The following is a 13489-nucleotide window of genomic DNA, read 5'->3' as shown; positions in this document are numbered from 1 at the left end:
TTCTTGTACTGATCTTTTCATGTACATATTTAAGAATTGCTCTAGGGTGCGTACTTAAAAGTGAGATTGTTGTATCTGAAAGTATTTATATCCTCAACTTTATCACATGTTGCCGAAGTGCTTTTCAAGTCACTGTGGTAATGTATATATACTTCCACCAACAGGGTATGTGTCCCTGATTCTTCATGTTCTTACCAACACTTGAAAATTGTGAGAATTTTTACTTTTGCCAAGGTGATGGGAGTGAATAGTATTTTAATGTGCATTTTCCTGATTACTATTGTGAACATCTTTTTATGTGTTCACTTGCTATTGGTTCCTGTTTAGTGAATTGCCAATTAATATCCATAATATTCACTTTGTGGATGAAATATTACTAATTTTTCATTTATTGATTTTTTGGGTATAGAAGTTTTAAAATAAAATTTTTGTTATACTAATTTTTCTTTGTAAAATCTGGGAAATGACTTTTTTTTTCTTTTAAGGCACTATACATTCTTTTTTTAAATTTTTAAAATTTTTTTATTTTTTATTGTTATACTTTAATTTCTAGGGTACATGTGCGTAACGTGCAGGGTTTGTTACATATGTATACTTACTTGTGCCATGTTGGTGTGCTGCACCCATCAACTCGTCAGCACCCATCAATTCGTCATTTATATCAGGTATAACTCCCAATGCAATCCCTCCTCCCTCCCCCCTCTCCATGATAGGCCCTGGTGTGTGATGTTCCCCTTCCCAAGTCCAAGTGATCTCATTGTTCAGTTCCCACCTATGAGTGAGAACATGCGGTGTTTGGTTTTCTGTTCTTGTGATAGTTTGCTAAGAATGATGGTTTCCAGCTGCATCCATGTCCCTACAAAGGACGCAAACTCATCCTTTTTTATGGCTGCATAGTATTCCATGGTGTATATGTGCCACATTTTCTTAATCCAGTCTGTCACAGGTGGACATTTGGGTTGATTCCAAGTCTTTGCTATTGTGAATAGTGCCGCAATAAACATATGTGTGCATGTGTCTTTATAGCAGCATGATTTATAATCCTTTGGGTATATACCCAGTAGTGGGATGGCTGGGTCATATGGTACATCTAGTTCTAGATCCTTGAGGAATTGCCATACTGTTTTCCATAATGGTTGAACTAGTTTACAATCCCACCAACAGTGTAAAAGTGTTCCTATTTCTCCACATCCTCTCCAACACCTGTTGTTTCCTGACTTTTTAATGATTGCCATTCTAACTGGTGTGAGATGATATCTCATTGTGGTTTTGATTTGCATTTCTCTGCATGAAGTTACTTTATGTGATCTAAGAAAATACACAGGTTTCCACCAAATCACAATTTCTTTTACCCCCTTCACTTTCATACATATATCCTAATTTCTACCTTTTAAAAAAATATAGAATTTTAACACCTTTTTTTCTTTTGGTAATTTCATTAATTCTTATTTTTTTGTCTAATAAAATGCAGTTTTATTCTTTATATTTTTATGTTCATTTTTATTTTGTGTAACTCATAAATAGCATCTTACTTCCTTACATTTAATATTTGTACATTTTTCTCTGACATTTTGCTATGTTAGCAAGTGAAATTGTGGTATAGTAATTAAGGTACTATCAGTCTGTTTCACATTTTAAGCATGTATTTTACTTTATTTTATTTATTTATTTGAGACGGAGTTTTTACTCTTGTTGCCCAGGCTGGAGTGCAGTGGTGCGATCTCAGCTTACTGCCACCTCCACCTGCCAAGTTCAAGTGATTCTCCTGCCTCAGCCTCCTGAGTAGCTCGGATTACATGCACGCACCACCATGCCCGGCTAATTTTGTATTTTTAGTACAGATGGGGTTTCACCACGTTGGTCAGCCTGGTCTTGAACTCCTCACATCAGGTGATCCACCTGCCTCGACCTCCCAGAGTGCCGGGATTATAGGTGTGAGCAACCGTGCCTGGCCCTAAAAATATATTTTAAATGCTATATCATACCAAAAGGGAAGAATAACTTCTGTGTGAAGGAGGCAGTGTAGTTCATAGTAATAATAATGGATATAGCAATGCTCAGGTAAGAAGAATCTTAATAAAAGTGAATGGGCCGGGCACGGTGGCTCAAGCCTGTAATCCCAGCACTTTGGGAGGCCGAGACGTGCGGATCACGAGGTCAGGAGATCGAGACCATCCTGGCTAACACGGTGGAACCCCGTCTCTGCTAAAAAATACAAAAAAAAAAAAAAAAAAAAAAAAAAAAAAAAAGTGAATGGATAAGAGAGCAGAATTGGATGTTATTTGTGTAAAGTCAAAATGAGAGATTTAGTTGTTGCTCGCTACTTGAATGAAATTTTCACAAATTTTCCATGCTTTTCTACCTGAAAACTTTACATAGTGAAAGTTTTGCCTAGATGAATATATTTATCAGCCTTGGCAATTCTAGTATGTGCACAAATGGTGGTGGATATTTATATTGTAAAACAATTTACTGAAACAATTTGTAAATTATTTTAAATACCTCATTAAAAATATGTTGTAGATGTATGATGCTTTAATATTTTAATGGGTCTTAAATTTCTTAAACACACAAAGTTATCAGTGTGCACTAATTGATTTTTTCATTATCCTTAAAGTTTGTAGTATTTTTAAGTTTTGATCTTTTTTAGCTTATTTGTCAAGTTTGCTATTATATGTGGATTATATCATTGGTCCCCAACCTTTTTGGCACCAGGGACTGGTTTTGTGGAGACAATTTTTCCACGGACACAGGGAGGGGAGATGGTTTGTTAATGATTGATGTGCATTATATTTATTGTGCACTTTATTTCTATTGTTATTACATTATAATATATAATGAAACAATTATACAACTCACCATAATGTAGAATAAGGTCTTGTTTTCCTGCAACTAGGTGGTCCCATTCTGGGGGTGATGGGAGACAGTGACACCTAAAGTGTTTTGCCTATGTTCGGTCTACTCTGTAATCTTGTTATGGTTGCTGTCACTGCAGAAAAACTCTGCTTCACAAGGACAGGATGCTGGAAATAGAAGCACGCTTTTTGTTTTTTTTTGTGGCAATCTCAGGATATTCTGCCTTGACTTTAATTCACAATGTATAGTGATTTGAAGTTGTCTCAAACATACTTTTAAGGCTACTGTCATTTGTGATCTCCTGCAGTTGATCCTCTTCTAGCATGGACAAAGTCGATTCACCTGGCTTACTCGCAAATGGGCCGCGAATCCATTCCTTCCCAGTATGGGGGCCTTTTGTAATTGGGAAGTAATGCTGAAATTCTTTTGTGAGCTGTAATCGTTGTTCATGCACCAGCTGGGAGAAAGAAGGTGCTGGGAGAAAGAATCTCTTCTAATGTTTGAAATATGTCAGAAATTCCAGTGTTTACTTGTCACCCTATAATCCCAGTTTGGCATTGAATGCAGCCACTTTACCTGCCAGCTTGAATGCAGTTGTTATTCTCTCCTGAAGTGACAGAATGAGTTTCTTGAGCAGGTTGAATATGTCACACAAGTAAGCAAGTTTTGCGACCCATTCTGTGTCACTGAAATGTGCTGCCAGTGGTGACTGTTTTTCTAAAAGAAATCTCTGCAGTAGCCCTTGTAAGTCAAAAACTCTGACCAGTGACCCACCTTTAGAAAGCCATCTCACTTCTGTGTGTAAGAGAAGACATGCGGTTGGGTGCGGTGGCTCGTGCCTGTAATCCCAACACTTTGGGAGGCTGAGGTGGGCGGATCATGGGGTCAGGAGTTCGAGACAAGCGTAGCCAATATGGCGAAACCCCTTCTGTACTAAAAAATGCAAAAATTAGCTGGGCATGGTGCTGCACACCTGTAGTCCCAGGTACTCAGGAGACTGAGGCAGAAGAATTACTTGAACCCGGGAGGCGGAGGTTGCAGTGAGCCGAGATCGTGCCACTGCACTCCAGCCTGGGTGACAGAGTGGGACTCCATCTCAAAAAGAAAAAAAAAAAAAAGAAAGAAAAGAAAAAGAGAGAAGACATGTGTGCTGTGTACCCATCTCCTCACAGAGCTGTGTGAACAGACGTGAGTTGAGGGCACGTGCTTTAATGTGGTTGATAATTTTCATCACATCTTGCAAAACATTGTTAAGTTCAGGTGACATTTTTCACCTAGCCAGCATTTCTTTATTGACGACACAGTGAGTAGACTGACATTCAGAAGCAACCTCTTTGACCCAAGCAGTAAAACCAGAAAGCTGTCCAGTCATGGCAGCCACTCCATTTGTGCATATATTGACACAAAATGACCAATTCAGTTTTCCTGATATGTAATCGTTCAAAGATTTGAATACTTCTGCAGCTGTTGTGTTGGTTGTCAACAAAAGTGCACATAATAGTCTGGGCGTGGTGGCTCATGCCTGTGATGCCAGCATTTTGTTTGGCAGAGGCGGGTGGATTGCTTGAGTTTAGGAGTTTGAGACGAGCCTGGCTAACATGGTAAAACCCCATCTCTACTAAAAATACAAAAGTTAGTCAGGAATGATAGCACATGCCTGTAGTCCCAGCTACTTGAGAGACTGAGGTGGGAGGATTGCTTGAACCTGTGAGGTGGAGGCTGTGGTGAGCCGAGATCATGCCACTGTCCTCCAGCCTGGGTGACAGAGTGAGACCCTGTCTCAAAGAAGAAAAAAAAAGAGAGGGAGAAAGAGAAATGTGCACATAACTTATCCTCATGCACATCCTCCTGAAAAAGAGAGTGCACAAAAACAAACTGTGTTGTTTTATTGTCAACATCAGTCGACTCATCAACCTGGATTGCTTACCCAGGTGACTCATTAATTTTCTCTAACAATTGTGCCTCAGTATCCTCTGCTGTTTCATCAATTCATCTAGTTATGGTGCTAGCTGAAAGAGGAACACGTGTCACCTTTTGAACTGCAGCCTCTTCTAAAAGACTACAAATGTCTTTAGCAGTAGGCAGGATCAACTCTTCATCAATAGTAAAGGGCTTCTAAGGTTTAGCAATGCTGTTAGCTACTAAGAATGATGCTCTCAGTACAGACCATTTGATGAATGGTGGCTTTCAATAATTGCTTCGGCTCTTCGTGTTCACTTTTTTTTTTGTTTTTTCTTTTGAAAAACTCCAAAGGCTTGTTTTTTAATGCAGAGTGCTTGGTCTCCTTGTGGTGAAGCAGTTTTGAAGGTTTCATGGTTTCGTTGGATGGCTGGTTGCCATGTATTATACAAAGTGGACTTGGAGAATGTGAATCACCTGTTGTAATGAACCTATAATTTAAGTAGGATTCTTAGTATTTTCTTTGAAATGCAGCTTTCTTTTTGTAGGCAGTCTGAGAGTCTTCTGCTGTCTCATCATTCCCCCTTTTCAAAGAAGCTCTCCATTGACGTTTGTTTTTTCCTCAGTTTGGCTGAGGTTTGTTTGTGGACTTACTAAAACTGTAACTGAGACAAGTGTGCAGTGTGGGAAAGAGGTGTGGACAGAAATGGTAAATAAAATAATGGGGGAGGGGTGCGCAGTGCCCACACGGACTAAAATAAGTATTAGATTCTGCCTTTAAGCCTGCTACCAGATGCAACTGTACAATTGAAGTACATCACCTCACTTGCCACTATAAAGCCTGCTACCAGATGCAACTTTATTATCATTTGCCACTCACTCACTGATAGGGTTTTGATATGAGTCTGCAAGCAATTGATTTAATATGGTCCTTGTGCAGTCAAACCTCTCTGCTAACATTAATCTATATTTACAGCCACTCCCCAGCCCTAGCATTACTACTTCAGCTCCACCTCAGACCATCAAGCATTAGATTCTCATAGGGGCATGCAACGTAGATCCCTCACCTGTGCAGTTTACAATAGGGTTTGCACTCCTATGATAATCTAATGTTGCCGCTGATCTGACAGGAGGTGGAGCTCAGGCAGTCGTGCGAGTGATGGGGAATGGCTGTAAAGACAGATGAAGCTGTGTTCCCTCACCTGCTACTCACCTCCTGCTCTGTGGCCTGGTTCCTAACAGGGTGTTGAGAACCCCTGGATTATATTGTATGTGATGTCACCATTATGTATCTATTATGTATCAGCATTGTGTATCCACTGTATAGACCTTTATTTACTTTTTACCACATCAGAACTGGTTTCAGTTTTTAGTAGATACGGTTACACAGATAGGGCACTTTGTTGAGATACTAGGAAATGTGTTTTGAGGACTTATTCTTTTTCAATGGTGAAATGAATTCTTTTGGACTGTTACTTCCCCTGAGAAAAATTAGGAATTTTATTTGCCTAAAACTTGAGAGAACTATCAAAACCATGAGAATTTGTCAAAGATTTAGGAGAGGTACAATGTCAAGGGATACAAGACTGGCATTTTGTGTAATTTTAACCTTGAGACAGTTAGAAATCCTGGAAACTTCCTGAGACACTGAGCAGTCCTTGTGTCAGTCATTATGGAGGAACAAAATTAGATTTCCAGGTGTGCCAAGGAGGAGGAGCCTTGGTACATACTTAAGGATTTAGTCTGGCCCCTGAGGTTCTAAACCTTACTCGTGATTATTAGCCTACCTTTGAATCATCACAATCTTTTATTAGATTTTAGTGAAATGCTTATAATGTAGTTAGATGGCAACATAAAAAGTAAGTACTTTATTGAGTGAGATAACATCATACAGAGCCTTAAAGTATTTCTTCTATATATCATATACAATATCTGGCACAAACTAAAAAAAAGCTTAGAAGAAGATAAGATATGAAAAAAAATCCATTAGAAACATACATATAGGATAATGGAGTGTTTTAGACACAAACTTTAAAATAATTATTGTATGTTGAAGGAATTAAAATGTAAGGGAGAGAATATTAGCACAGGACTGGATACTCATACTTATGAATCAAATGGAAATTCTAGAACTGAAAAATACATTGAGTAAATTAAGAATTCCTTGGATGGAATTAATAGGAGATTAGACACAGCTGAAGGGGGAAATATGAAATGGAAGAGAGATCAGAAGGAAACATCCAGAATAAAGTAAAGAAAGACAAAATGATGACCAAAAAAGGACAGAAATTAATACAAGGAAGATGTGGAAATTGTCTAACCCACATGTGTAATCGGTATCCTAAAAAGAGAAGAGTGAAGACAAATGTAAAACATTATTTGAAGTGATAATGAATAAGAAATTTTCAAAAGTGACAAAGACATCAAGCCACAGATTAAAGAAGTTCTCTGAGCACCAAGGGGCATAAGTACAAAGAAACTCAGAAATATTATAGTAAAACTGCTGAAAGTCAAAACATGAAGATAAAAATTTCAAAGCAGATAGAGGAAAAAGGGCATATTTCCTTTAAAGGAAGAGCTTGAAGACTGACAACTAATTTTTTAACTGAGGAAATGGAATCCAGAATACATGTTTTCAAGTAGCTTAAAGACAATAATCATCCATCTAAAATTCTACATAATTAAATATTCTTAAAAATGTAGGCAAAATAAGAGCATTTTTAGAAAAACAACTGAGAGAATTTGGCACTAGTAGGCTTTCAATAAAGGAAATACTAATTACAATAAGTGCCATTGAAGTTGAAGAAAAATGATCCCAGATACTGGATGGAATGTAATGAAATTATAGAGATGATTCTAAATGACTATCATATAAAGCTACAGTAATAATAGTGGCTTGCATATACACAAAATTTAAATGCATGGCCCTAATAGCACATAAGTCAGAAAGAGGGGTAAATCAGTGTTAAAAAGTCCGAAAGTTGGCCGGGCATGGTGACTCATGCCTGTAATCCTAGCACTTTTGAAGGCTGAGGCAGGCAGATCACTTGAGGTCAGGGGTTTGATACCATCCTGGCCAACATGCAGAAATCCCATCTCCACTAAACATATAAAAAATTAACTAGCATGGTGGCATGTGCTTGTAGTCCGAGCTACTTGAGAGGCTAAGGCACGAGAATCACTTGAACCCAGGAGGCAGAGGCTGCAGTGAACCGAGATTGCATCGCTGAACTCCAGCCTGGGTGACAGAGACTCTGTCTCAAAAAACAAACAAATAAAAATTCCAATTATACTAAATGTGAGAGACTAAATATTCCTGTTAAAAGCAAAGAATTTTTGAATTGGATATGAAAACAAAACAGCCATTTGCTGCTTAGAAAAGATAAACCTTAAATAAAAATATTTAGAAAAGTTGAAAGTAAAAGGAAGGCATAACAGTTCTTAATTTATGTATAATTTATAACACAGTGTTGAAATAATGTAAAATTGACCAAACAAAAGAGGACAAAACATATTGTGATGTTTTTAACCCAATTTTCTTGGTAACTGGTAGTACCAGAGGACCCAAAAAAACCCAGCAAGAGTATAAAACATTTGAATAGCACAATGAACAATTTTGTCTCATTTGATATTTGAGAACATAATACGTTATAATTGAGGCATATACATTGTTTCCAAGAACAAAGGAACTTTCCCAGAATTTACTGTATTCTGGCTTATAATGCAAGTCTTAACAAATTTAAAAGGATTGAAATAATACAAATTAATAGACCACAGTGAAATAAACACAAAAGTAACTTTTTGGTGATTACATAAAAATAATAAGAAAAACCGTTTTTTATACATATATACATACACACATATGTATAATTTTTATTTTATTTTATTTATTTTATTTTATTTTTTTAGACAGAATCTCACTCTGTCACCCAGTCTGGAGTGCAGTGACACAATCTCGGCTCACTGTAACCTCTGCCTCTCGGGTTCAAGCAATTCTCCTGCCTCAGCCTCCTGAGTAGCTGGGACTACAGGCGTGTGCCACTACACATGGCTAATTTTTTGTATTTTTAGTAGAGGTGGGGTTTCACCCTGTTAGCCAGGATGGTCTCGATCTCTTGACCTCATGATCCGCCCGCCTTGGCCTCCCAAAGTGCTGGGTTTACAAGCATGAGTCACCGCGCCTGGCCAAAAAACCCTAGTATAATTTTCATACTGAAAATTTTCATTCTTAAAATTACTTAATGATGACACATCAAAATGCATGTGATTCAGCTAAGGAGGGACACTTGTAGCTCTAAATGCATTTATTAGAAGTGATTTTCTGAAAGTCTGAAAATCAATAGTGTAAGAATCCCCTTGAGAAATTAGAAAAAGAACAGCCGACTGATCCCAAAGAAAGGATAAAGAAAATAAAGACATGATAAAGGAAAGGAACATGAGATAAGAGCGTGAATTGATGAAATAGGAAACATGTGATAGAAATGTTCCATAAAGCCACCAAAACTCAACAAAGTTAGTTGTTTTTAAAAGTAATAAAATAGGTAAATCCCCACAGAGACTTAGAAACAAAGATTACTGAAATAATCCATGCCAAGAATGAAAAGGGATGTCATGACAGATCATATAGAGTTTAAAACTTAGTAAGAACATATGATAAGCAACTGTATGACAGTAAATGTGAAAAAAGTAGATGAACTATGGCAAATTTCTAGAAAAACAAAACTTACCAGAATTGACACATGAACATTGAAATAATCTTATGTCAAATAACTAGAATTTTTAATTGAAACCTTGTTGCCTCAAAATACAGAAGCATACATACAGATGAACAAATAAAAACAAAACAAAACAAATTCTCCAGGCCCTGATCACTTTACTGGTGAATTTTCCCAAATATTTAAGAGATAAGCATTTACGAAATAAATAACATCAATCTTTTGCAAACTTTCTGGAAACAGAAATAATTATGTTGAGATTTATGAGACCAGCATAACCTTGATATAAAAATATGAAAAGAATGTTACAGGTAAGGAAAATTTTAGTATTATCTTTTCCATGAAGACGATTCCAGCAATTTAGAAAGAAAATAATAGATTTTTTTGGTTCATTCAAGGAATATAAAGTTAGCTAAAATTTATAAAATTTGAATAAGAAAATAGAGAAGTAATGATCTGTAATCTTCTTGAAAGACGCAGAAAAATGTATAGATAAAATTTAACATGTATTTATGATAAAACCTCTGGTGAACTAGGAATGGAAGCAAATCATTTATATGGTAAAATGTACAAAGACACATGAAAACTTTACTGCAAGCATTATGGTGAAATATAGAAAGCTTTCCCTCTAAGATTGGGAATGGGTTAAGGGTGCTCACTATCACCACTTTTATTCAACATTGTATTGGAATTTCCAGCCAGTGTAATAAGGCAGATATATAATATAATATAATATGTATGTAGGTAATCAGTTGCTGCAAATAACATCAATATAAAAAATTAATCCAGAGTAATTCTGTATACCAAGAACAGTTTAAACTGATAATTTAAAAGTAATAGAATTTATGTTACTGTCAGAACATTAATAACCTAAGGAATAAATCTAATGACTTATATGCAAGATCTTACACAGAAAACTATAAAATCTTATTGTGAGAAATTAAATAAAATTTAAATATATCTCAGACCAAATTATGACAATTGTTTGAAAAACTCAATGTTATGCAGATGTCTATTGTGCCCAAATTGATCTGTAGATTTAATGTGATCCCAAACAAAATTTTATCAGGTGTTTTTCTTTTGGAAATTGACATGGTGATTCTAAAATTTACACAAAAATGTGAAGGGTCATTTTTGTATAAATTTTAGAGTCTCTATGTCAATTTCCAAAAGAAAAACTTCAGAAGAACAAAGCTGGAGGACTTTTCTATCCAAATTTTAGAAGAACAAAGCTGGAGGGCTTCTCTGTCAGATCTCATCACTTATGAAGGTACAATAATTAAGTGTTGTTGCAAATAGGAATTCCACAGACAGATCTATACATGTATGGGCACTTAATCTATGGCAAAGGTGGAACTACAGAGAGCAATTTTTCTTAATAAATTGTTCTGGGCCAATTGGGTGTATAATTGCAAAAAATGAATATTGAGCCCTACTTCACATCATCATAAACAAAGATCTGTTTCAGATCAATTTTAGATCTAAATATGGAAGTACACTAATATTCTAGAATATAAGAGAGGCAAATATCTTCATATTCATGAAGAACGATTTTTTAAATGGAATTTGAGTAGTATTATTAATAAAAGAAAAATGATAGACTGAACTATATTTATAAGTCTAAAAAATCAGTAAGAACATAAACATTCCATGCTCATGGATCGGAAAAATCAATATTGTAAAAATGTTCATACTGGCCAAAGCAATGTACAGAATTAGTGCTATTCCTATCAAACTACCAATGTCATTCTTCCCAGAATTAGAAAAAGAAAACTATCCTAAAATTCATATATAACTAAAAAAGAACCCGAGTAACAAAAGCAATCCTAAGCAAAAAGAACAAACCTGGAGGCATCACACTACCTGACTTCAAACTGTACTATAAAGCTACAGTAACCAAAACAGCATGGTACTGGTAGAAAAATGGACATGTAAACCAGTGGAACCGAATAGAAAACTTGAACGTAAAGCCACACACTTACAACCATCTGATCTTTGACAAAGCTGACAAAAACAAGCAATGAGGAAAGGACTCCCTATTCAATAAATGATGCTGGATAACTGGCTAGCCATATGCCAAAGATTGAAGCTGGACCGCTACATTTCAACATATACAAAATCAACTCAAAATGGATCAAAGATTGAAATGTAAGACCTCAAATGATACAAATCCTAAAAGACAACTAAGGAAATAACTCTTCTTGACATTGGCCTTGATAAATAATTTTTGGCTAAGTCCCCAAAAGCAATTGCAACAGGAACAAAAATTGACAAGTAGGACCTAATCAAACTAAAGAGCTCTTCACAGCAAAAGAAACCATTAGCAGAGTAAACAGACAACCTACAAAATGGGAGAAGGTATTCTCAAACTCTGCATCTGACAGAGGCCTAATATTGGGAATCTATAGAGATCTTAAGTCCACAGGCAAAAGACAAATAACCCCATTAAAAAATGGGCAAAGGACATGAACAGACACTTCTCAAAAGAAGACATACAAGTGCCCAACAAACATAAAAAATGGTCAACATCACTAATCAGAGAAATGCAAATGAGATATCACACCAGTCAGAATGGCTATTTTTAAAAGATCAAAAAAATAAAAAAATAAATAAAAAATAAAAAGCCAGCAGTTGAGACTGCAGAGAAAAGGGAATGCTTAGACACTGGTTGGTGGGAATGTAAATTATTTCAGCCACTATGGAAAATAGTCTGGAGATTTCTTAAAGAACTTAAAACTGAACTACCATTTGACCCAGCAATCCCATTACTGGGTATATGCCCAAAGGAAAATAAATCATTCTACCAAAGAGACATATGCACTTGTTTGTTCATTATTGTGCTATTCACAGTAGCAAAGACATGGAATCAATCCGGGTGCCCATCAGTGGTAGATTAGATTAAGAAAATGTGGTACATACATACCATGGAACATTATGCAGTCATAAAGAAGAGAGAAATCTTCTCTTTTGCAGCAACATAGATGCAGTTGGAGGCCATAATCCTAAGCGAATCAATACAGGAACAAAAAATAAAATAAACCAGACATAAAATTAAATATAGTATATTCTGTTGATATAAAGTTCAGCACCAGGAAAAACAGAATTATGGGCTTAGAAGTTATGATAGGAATTGCCTATGATTGTGTAGTGATTTGAACGAGTAGCAGCAAAACTTCAGGAGTGGTTATGTGTTCACTTTGTGATAATTCATTGAACTTAAGATTTTTATACTTTTGGACTATATATTATACTTCATAAAATTTATTTAAAAATGTAAATCTGTTTGATTTGACTTATTATATGCTAAAAGATTATGATAATTTGACATATAAAAAAAGGTCAATTTATTATGTAAAGTTAGCAAAATACATTTTTATTTTCAGTGTTAGAAAAGGATGGAGACATAAAAGTTCAGTCATTTCTGCTGTCCCACTCCTTTAGGAGTAGTTGCATCTCGTTTCTTTACATTTAGTAAGTAAGAGAAAATAAACATCTTGAACTTATAGGAATTCCTGATGCTCAAAAATGATTCCTTTTATGTTTTTAGTATGTTTTGCTGATTAATATTATCTTTGCTCAAGGACTTTAGTGTAATGATTTTGAGTATTGGAGTCATTGTGATCTTGATTTTATAGCTTTGTTAAATGAGGCATCTCATAACTTTCTTTGCATATGTTTGTACAACTTATAATAGGAGCCTACATCATCATTATTTTACTGTGTGAAGACATTTCTCTGATAGTGAAGACCTCAGATTTTCTTGGCCTATTGTTTAGGTCCTTTCCTCAATTGTTGTGCCTGTGAAAAAGCACAGTAAGTTTTAACACATAAAGAATATATTAAACTTTACCATTTATAACTTTCAGCTGTAATTATCGACTTGTGTTTTTTTAAAATTTTTTTTTCCAGTGAGGGAAAAACGACTTCAATTATATTTCTTTTTTTGAGATGAAGTTTTGCTCTTGTTTCCCAGGCTAGAGTGCAGAGATAATTTAAATAAGTACTTATCTCTGTAGCTT

General features: G+C 35.6%; 1 protein-coding gene across 1 annotated transcript in view; it reads left to right on the top strand.

Moving 5' to 3' along the window:
* Positions 1–13489, top strand: part of ATRNL1 (attractin-like 1) — an 834587-nt gene that overhangs the window by 113550 nt on the left and 707548 nt on the right. The window lies entirely within an intron of this gene.

Source organism: Colobus angolensis, unplaced genomic scaffold, assembly GCF_000951035.1.
Source record: "Colobus angolensis palliatus isolate OR3802 unplaced genomic scaffold, Cang.pa_1.0 Scaffold75, whole genome shotgun sequence".
Lineage (NCBI taxonomy): Eukaryota > Metazoa > Chordata > Mammalia > Primates > Cercopithecidae > Colobus > Colobus angolensis.
This window is presented reverse-complemented; position numbering and strand designations above follow the sequence as displayed.